Source organism: Doryrhamphus excisus, linkage group LG9 (assembly GCF_037039965.1).
Source record: "Doryrhamphus excisus strain RoL-2023G ecotype Guam linkage group LG9, RoL_Dexc_Guam_v1.1, whole genome shotgun sequence".
Taxonomy (NCBI): domain Eukaryota; kingdom Metazoa; phylum Chordata; class Actinopteri; order Syngnathiformes; family Syngnathidae; genus Doryrhamphus; species Doryrhamphus excisus.
The window spans coordinates 13,513,608-13,522,500 of NC_136365.1; the positions used below are offsets into that span (position 1 = coordinate 13,513,608).

The following is an 8,893-nucleotide window of genomic DNA, read 5'->3' on the forward strand; positions in this document are numbered from 1 at the left end:
GTGCAAGCAAATTATTCAAATTCAACAATGGTACCATCAAGCCCATCCACCATACCAATACCACAGATATATTTCAGTCCTGTAGAATACACTCATGACTCCTGAGATTCGTTATGTAACATAACATAATGGATGTAAAAAGTTGACAACACCAGCCTGTAAATAACCTTATTTCATATACGTACAATTTACTCAACCAAGCTTACCATATTCAAACATTTGATTATTACATCTTATTTTAACCCGCAAAAAACAACCCCCAACATCAAGTCTGTGTGATCAGAGCATCAGCGGCAAAGGGAGAAGCGGCAGGGCTTTGTGGGAGTTAAACTTGCTGTCACTTCGTCAAAAGGCACAGCGACACAAACATGATGGGAAATGCTGACTCCGAAAGTGGAAATGGCAAACACCCGAAAGCAAGACACGCAGGAGAGGTCAGGGGGTACAAATGAAGGAGTCAGCCTTGTTGTTTACCCATCTTCTCAACAGGATAAATCATTCAACTGAAGGACGAGAGCCAAAGTAAAAGCAAACAGAGGCGATCCACAGGATGCGTGGCTGTGATTTCTTGGGGAGAAAAACATGACAATACTGGGACACAGGTATCGACGCCAGGCGGCTTTCACTTCATCTGTGGGATCTACGTATATATTGCATCGCTTATTTGTATACTCAAATATTGTAGGTCTTTGGTGTCATAGGTGATTGAGTTTATGTTTGATTCCTTACGTTTGAGGAAGGGTAGGGTGTCGATACGTTCAGTTCGAGGGGAGGGATTGATTTATTGTAATTAAACAGCCCTATTGGACACCATCGAGCATTTTTGGTTGCATTGTTTCTCCCGGAGCGGATATCTGGTCCTCTGTTGTTTGTGTTGTAGCTTTGATATTTGTAAAAGTAAGTGAAGTTTTTCTGTGCAGCGTGGGCGAAAGTTAGCTCATGCACAAAACTATGGTTCGTTCAAGGACCGTCGAACAAAGTGGGATGAGTTGCTGCTTGCTAAATCAGAATGAAACAAAACCATGTAAACATGCAAGAACTGTGGGGTTTCTAACTGCAAGGTATTCTTGACAAAATTATTAGCCCTCATTTCAAAAATGGATATACATTTACATAAAAATGCGATGTAGTTATTAACTTATTTTTCAATGTCTTTTTTTATCATTGTGCCTAAAAAGGCACCAACCTGTGGGTTGTTGGGGAACGCTGCTGTACAGAACAGGAAGTTACAAAGACCTTATTTTCTCTTTTTATGTCTACTATGTTGGGCAATACGAGTGCAAAGGTGACGATAGGAGTGTTCCTGTCCAGGGGGCTCGAATAAAGTTCAATCATATTTACAATGAAAATATTCAATTTATAAATAAGTGAGGTGGTCAAAAATAGTGCGTTAACGCCGGTCTAGTTAAGGCATACACATCATGGCAAGAGACAGCTCTCCTTTATGAGGACAGACGGCGGCACAGTGTTGCTCCCCACAGAGTCACACGATGTCTGATGCTCTTTTATAACGTTATTCTGGCCTGAACACATCAACAGTAGTGCGATTCTAACACCATATACAGTGAAGAAAATAAGTATTTGAACACCCTGCTATTTTGCTATTTCTCCCACTTAGAAATCATGGAGGGGTCTGAAATTTTCATCGTAGGTGCATGTCCACTGTGAGAGAGATAAACTAAAAAGAAAAATCCAGAAATCACAATGCATGATTTTTTAACAATTTATTTGTGTGATACAGCTGCAAATAAGTATTTGAACACCTGAGAAAATGAATGTTAATATTTGGTACAGTAGCCTTTGTTTGCTATTACAGAGGTCAAACGTTTCCTGTAGTTTTTCACCAGGTTTGCACACACTGCAGGAGGGATCTTGGCCCACTCCTCCACACAGATCTTCTCTAGATCAGTCAGGTTTCTGGGCTGTTGCTGAGAAACACGGAGTTTGAGCTCCCTCCAAAGATTTTCGATTGGGTTCAGGTCTGGAGACTGGCTGGGCCATGCTAGAACCTTGATATGCTTCTTACGGAGCCACTCCTTGGTTTTCCTGGCTGTGTGCTTCGGGTCGTTGTCGTGTTGGAAGACCCAGCCACGACCCATCTTCAATGCTCTGACAGAGGGAAGGAGGTTGTTCCCCAAAATCTCACAATACACGGCCCCAGTCATCCTCTCTTTAATGCAGTGCACTCGTCCTGTCCCATGTGCAGAAAAACACCCCCAAAGCATGATGCTACCACCCCCATGCTTCACAGTAGGGATGGTGTTCTTCGGATTGTACTCTTCATTCTTCTTCCTCCAAACACGCTTATTGGAATTATGACCAAAAAGTTCTATTTTGGTCTCATCTGACCATAAAACTTTCTCCCATGACTCCTCTGTATCATCCAAATGGTCATATGCAAACTTAAGACGGGCCTTGACATGTGCTGGTTTAAGCAGGGGAACCTTTCGTGCCATGCATGATTTCACATCATGACGTCTTAGTGTATTACCTACAGTAACCTTGGAAACGGTGGTCCCAGCTCTTTTCAGGTCATTGACCAAGTCCTGTCGTGTAGTTCTGGGCTGATTCCTCACCTTTCTTAGAATCATTGAGACCCCACGAGGTGATATCTTGCATGGGGCTCCACTCCGATTGAGATTGACCGTCATGTTTAGCTTCTTCCATTTTCTAATGATAGCTCCAACAGTGGACCTTTTTTCACCAAGCTGCTTGGTAATTGCTCCGTAGCCCTTTCCAGCCTTGTGGAGGTGTACAATTTTGTCTCTGGTGTCTTTGGACAGCTCTTTGGTCTTCGCCATGTTACAAGTTAAAGTCTTACTGATTGTATGGGGTGGACAGGTGTCTTTATGCAGCTAACGACCTCAAACAGGTGCATCTGATTCAGGATGATACATGGAGTGCAGGTGGACTTCTAATGGGCAGACTAACAGGTCTTTCAGGGTCAGAATTCTAGATGATACACAGGTGTTCAAATACTTATTTGCAGCTGTATCACACAAATAAATTGTTAAAAAATCATGCATTGTGATTTCTGGATTTTTCTTTTTAGTTTATCTCTCTCACAGTGGACATGCACCTACGATGAAAATTTCAGACCCCTCCATGATTTCTAAGTGGGAGAAATAGCAAAATAGCAGGGTGTTCAAATACTTATTTTCTTCACTGTATGTACGTACGTATCTCCAACACAGAAACACGTCTCTAGTCGGCTCAGCCTCGGAATGATGACTGAGAGCTGCGTTCAAGGACAATGTCTTTATTATGCGTGTATGTGTGGTCTAAATAAACAGAAAGACAAAGAAAAAGTGTATATTCTCAACCCTCACATTGTAAGTCTTAATGCAGAAGTACAATTTTCGACAGTTAAGTACTGACATTGGTGACTGACACTTGACTGACACTTGGGAATCCTACACAATAAACTCAATACATGTGAATTCAGTTATGTGGTGTCTTTGAACGCAATTCCTCACTGCTCATAACACGGTTAAAGTGTGATTCCAATGTCCTGCTACTACTAAAGAAATTGGTGTTAAGTAAATAGTTTCAGACGTGTGGTATCTTTTAGCTCAATTTCACCTTTCAGTTAATGCTTACAAATATACTGTACAGTGCATCCGGAAAGTATTCACAGCGCTTCACTTTTTCTACATTTTGTCATGTTACAGCCTCATTCCAAACTGTATTAAATTAATCTCTTACCTCAAAATTCTACACAAAATACTCCATTATGACAATGTGAAAAAAGTTTTTTCTGACATGTTTTGAATTTATTAAAAATAGAAAACAAAAAATCACATTTACATAAGTATTCACAGCCTTTGCTTAATACTTTGTTGATCCACCTTTGGCAGCAATTACAGCCTCAAGTCTTTTTGAATATGATCCCACAAGTTTAGCACACCTATCTTTAGGCAGTTTTGCCCATTCTTCTTTGCAATAAGTCTCAAGCTCCATCAGGTTGGATGGGAGACGTCTGCACAGCCATTTTCAGATCTCTCCAAAGATGTTCGATCGGATTCAAGTCTGGACTCTGGCTGGGCCACTCCAGGACATTCACGGAGTGGTTCTGAAGCCAATCTTTTGAGATCTTGGCTGTGTGCTAATGTCTGTACTGTACTGTCTATATGGTCAAGGTACATGACCAGTCTACTGAGGTCAAAAGCGCTCTGGAGCAGGTTTTCATCCTGGATATCTCTATATATTGCTGCATTCATTTTCCTTCTATCCTGACTAGTCTGCCAGTTCCTGCTGCTGAAAAACATCCCCACAGCATGATGCTGCCACCACCATGCTTCACTGTAGGGATGGTATTGGCCTGGTGATGAGCAGTGCCTGGTTTCCTCCAAACATGGCGCCTGGCATTCACACCAAAGAGTTCAATCTTTGTCTCATCAGACCAGAGAATTTTGTTTCTCATGGTCTGAGAGTCATTCAGGTGCTTTTTGGCAAATTCCAGACGGGCTGCCATGTTCCTTTTACTAAGGAGTGGCTTTCGTCTGGCCACTCTACCATACAGGCCTGATTGGTGGATTGCTGCAGAGATGGTTGTCCTTCTGGAAGGCTCTCCTCTCTCCACAGAGGAACGCTGGAGCTCTGACAGAGTGACCATCGGGGCCCTGGTCACCTCCCTGACTAAGGCCCTTCTTCCCCGATCGCTCAGTTTAGAAGGCCGGCCAGCTCTAGGAAGAGTCCTGGTGGTTCCAAACGTCTTCCATTTACGAATAATGGAGGCCACTGTGCTCATTGGGACCTTCAAAGCAGCGGAAATTTTTCTGTATCCTTCCCCAGATTTGTGCCTCAAGACAATCCTGTCTCGCAGGTCTACAGACAGTTCTTTTGACTTCATGCTTGGTGTTTGTGCTCTGACATGCACAGTCAACTGTGGGACCTTATATAGACAGTTATTATATTTCCAAATCATGTCCAATCAACTGAATTTACTGCAGGTGGACTCCAATTAAGCTGTAGAAACCTGAGCTTAATTTTGAGCTTCATGGCAAAGGCTGTGAATACTTATGTAAATGTGATTTTTTTGTTTTCTATTTTTAATAAATTCAAAACATGTCAAAAAAACCTTTTTTCACATTGTCATAATGGAGTATTTTGTGTAGAATTTTGAGGTAAGAGATTAATTTAATTCAGTTTGGAATGAGGCTGTAACATGACAAAATGTAGAAAAAGTGAAGCGCTGTGAATACTTTCCGGATGCACTGTATATAATCCTCTCCAGTCATATTTCGGACATACGTAGTTACATATGGTGATTCATCACGATTAATCTGATTATCATTTTTATTCATTTGACAGCCCTATAAATCAGGAATCCTACATTGCATAAGTTCACGTTCAAAATGGTCACGTTTGGAAAGCATTCACTGCGACAACAAGGACGTTTTAAAGACACAAAACGTATCAAAGTGGCAGCCCTCCTCGGAAGGAAAACTGAAATAAGTCCTCATTAAAAGCTGGGTAAGGATTTCACAGAGTTGGCGAAGTGAGACAGAAGCCTCGTCACTATGAAGTAAACTGCAGTGATAAATCACTGAATGAGGCAGTAGCTAGCGAGCTGGATTTTTCATAATATTGTTGATAATATCTCAGTGACACCATCCCTGCTCCGTATCGTCTCGCAGCCCCACAGGCCAGCTCATTATTCCAAACATCCACAGCCAGCAGGTTCAAACTCGCCCTGTACGTGCCAACCCCTCGCAGAAGACAGCTTCCTGGCAAGAAGAGGCATCATGGCATCCTGCCAGCAACTGAGGGGAAATGGTGAGAACAGGTGGGACTATTTACAGCAGGTCACCAGCTGATAGGACAGTCCTTGGACATGCAAAAATGGCACTTTATTAAGAAAAAGTATAGCCCGGATGGGGAGTTTTTTCAATCCCCATCCAGAATTTGACAAAGAACCAAATAAAAGAAAACAGACTCTTGGCCAAATCATTGCTCTACTTCTAAGAACCTCCCTTTACTGTCTCCTTGGTAACCGGCACAGAGAGCTGTGAGGAAGGGTTGTGAAGCGATGCGATTGGAGGATGCTGCACAGCTCTGGACCACTGACAGAAATGTTGGGAGTCAGGTAGAAAAACAAAACACACACAAGAGGATACAGACCTTTTATTTAATGTCGGAGCCACTACATTTTAGTTCGCCAACAAAAGGTTGGAATGTTGACTTGATTTGATAACTATGTTCGACAAATACATTCACATGTGTGTGATTCTGAAGGGGGTACAACACAGGATGCCATCATGGCCACAGGCTACAGTAACCTTGGTTAGCATTTTTTGGTTAACGTTAAAAATGTACACAATTTTGCCTCGGTAGGGCCCTCTGATGTCCAGACTGGAACCTTGGGGGAATTGATATAATCAAATGCTGTCACCCTGAGGAGTTTGTATGGGGATATATTTCGACACAATTGTGGCGGAATCTCATCACAAACACTAGCCTGTTCCCTCCTGAACTAAAACATATCGAAACGGTGACCTGAAACCGGCAAAAATTGGCAAAAAAAGCTTTGGAACTCCTCTCTCGCAGAGCATGGACGCTAGCTGGAATGGCTTAGTTTAGCAGAGCATGCCAGTGGCTATGGGTGTGTCACTCTGAGTTTACACCAAGTTGTGGTTTACTGCTTGTTAATAGCAACAAGTGCTTTATGACGCCCATCGATGTCATGCAAGTTCTGAGTGAAAATTTCTGAGTCACCTCTATTCCTGCGCCCCGCTCATCTTACCATATGAACGCATTTCTGTCCTTCTTTAATAATACAACTGGACTGGAATTGGTGACTATATCTTCCTTTACCACAAGCACGGTCATTACATTTGTTGAGGGTTTTGAAGCAATGTGTGCAGAGGCTGACATCCCATTGTCAGTCATCCCATTGTCAAGTTAGCCAGGCTACAGCCGTTTCTGAAATACTGGGCAAGATTGGCCAATGATGTATTGTACACGTTTGTAGAACACACAATGTAACTGCACTAAGACACACAGTTCAGTTGCTAATGTTGAACATTGTAAATAGTTATAGTATAGTACATATATACATACACACACACATCTATATATACACATACATACATATACAGTGACCCTGCTATTTTGCTATTTCTCCCACTTAGAAATCATGGAGGGGTCTGAAATTTTCATCGTAGGTGCATGTCCACTGTGAGAGAGATAAACTAAAAAGAAAAATCCAGAAATCACAATGCATGATTTTTTAACAATTTATTTGTGTGATACAGCTGCAAATAAGTATTTGAACACCTGTGTATCATCTAGAATTCTGACCCTGAAAGACCTGTTAGTCTGCCCATTAGAAGTCCACCTGCACTCCATGTATCATCCTGAATCAGATGCACCTGTTTGAGGTTGTTAGCTGCATAAAGACACCTGTCCACCCCATACAATCAGTAAGACTTTAACTTGTAACATGGCGAAGACCAAAGAGCTGTCCAAAGACACCAGAGACAAAATTGTACACCTCCACAAGGCTGGAAAGGGCTACGGAGCAATTACCAAGCAGCTTGGTGAAAAAAGGTCCACTGTTGGAGCTATCATTAGAAAATGGAAGAAGCTAAACATGACGGTCAATCTCAATCGGAGTGGAGCCCCATGCAAGATATCACCTCGTGGGGTCTCAATGATTCTAAGAAAGGTGAGGAATCAGCCCAGAACTACACGACAGGACTTGGTCAATGACCTGAAAAGAGCTGGGACCACCGTTTCCAAGGTTACTGTAGGTAATACACTAAGACGTCATGATGTGAAATCATGCATGGCACGAAAGGTTCCCCTGCTTAAACCAGCACATGTCAAGGCCCGTCTTAAGTTTGCATATGACCATTTGGATGATACAGAGGAGTCATGGGAGAAAGTTTTATGGTCAGATGAGACCAAAATAGAACTTTTTGGTCATAATTCCAATAAGCGTGTTTGGAGGAAGAAGAATGAAGAGTACAATCCGAAGAACACCATCCCTACTGTGAAGCATGGGGGTGGTAGCATCATGCTTTGGGGGTGTTTTTCTGCACATGGGACAGGACGAGTGCACTGCATTAAAGAGAGGATGACTGGGGCCGTGTATTGTGAGATTTTGGGGAACAACCTCCTTCCCTCTGTCAGAGCATTGAAGATGGGTCGTGGCTGGGTCTTCCAACACGACAACGACCCGAAGCACACAGCCAGGAAAACCAAGGAGTGGCTCCGTAAGAAGCATATCAAGGTTCTAGCATGGCCCAGCCAGTCTCCAGACCTGAACCCAATCGAAAATCTTTGGAGGGAGCTCAAACTCCGTGTTTCTCAGCGACAGCCCAGAAACCTGACTGATCTAGAGAAGATCTGTGTGGAGGAGTGGGCCAAGATCCCTCCTGCAGTGTGTGCAAACCTGGTGAAAAACTACAGGAAACGTTTGACCTCTGTAATAGCAAACAAAGGCTACTGTACCAAATATTAACATTCATTTTCTCAGGTGTTCAAATACTTATTTGCAGCTGTATCACACAAATAAATTGTTAAAAAATCATGCATTGTGATTTCTGGATTTTTCTTTTTAGTTTATCTCTCTCACAGTGGACATGCACCTACGATGAAAATTTCAGACCCCTCCATGATTTCTAAGTGGGAGAAATAGCAAAATAGCAGGGTGTTCAAATACTTATTTTCTTCACTGTACAGTGCATCCGGAAAGTATTCACAGCGCTTCACTTTTTCCACATTTTGTCATGTTACAGCCTCATTCCAAACTGTATTAAATTAACCTCTTACCTCAAAATTCTACACAAAATACTCCATTATGACAATGTGAAAAAGTTTTTTTTTTACTTTTTTTGAATTTATTAAAAATAGAAAACTAAGAAATCAAATTTACATAAGTATTCAC

General features: G+C 42.1%; 1 protein-coding gene across 3 annotated transcripts in view; it reads right to left on the reverse strand.

The window, feature by feature from the left end:
• sh3pxd2aa (SH3 and PX domains 2Aa) overlaps positions 1–8,893 on the reverse strand; it is a 120,449-nt gene that overhangs the window by 90,623 nt on the left and 20,933 nt on the right. The gene's annotated exons all lie outside the window — the stretch shown is intronic.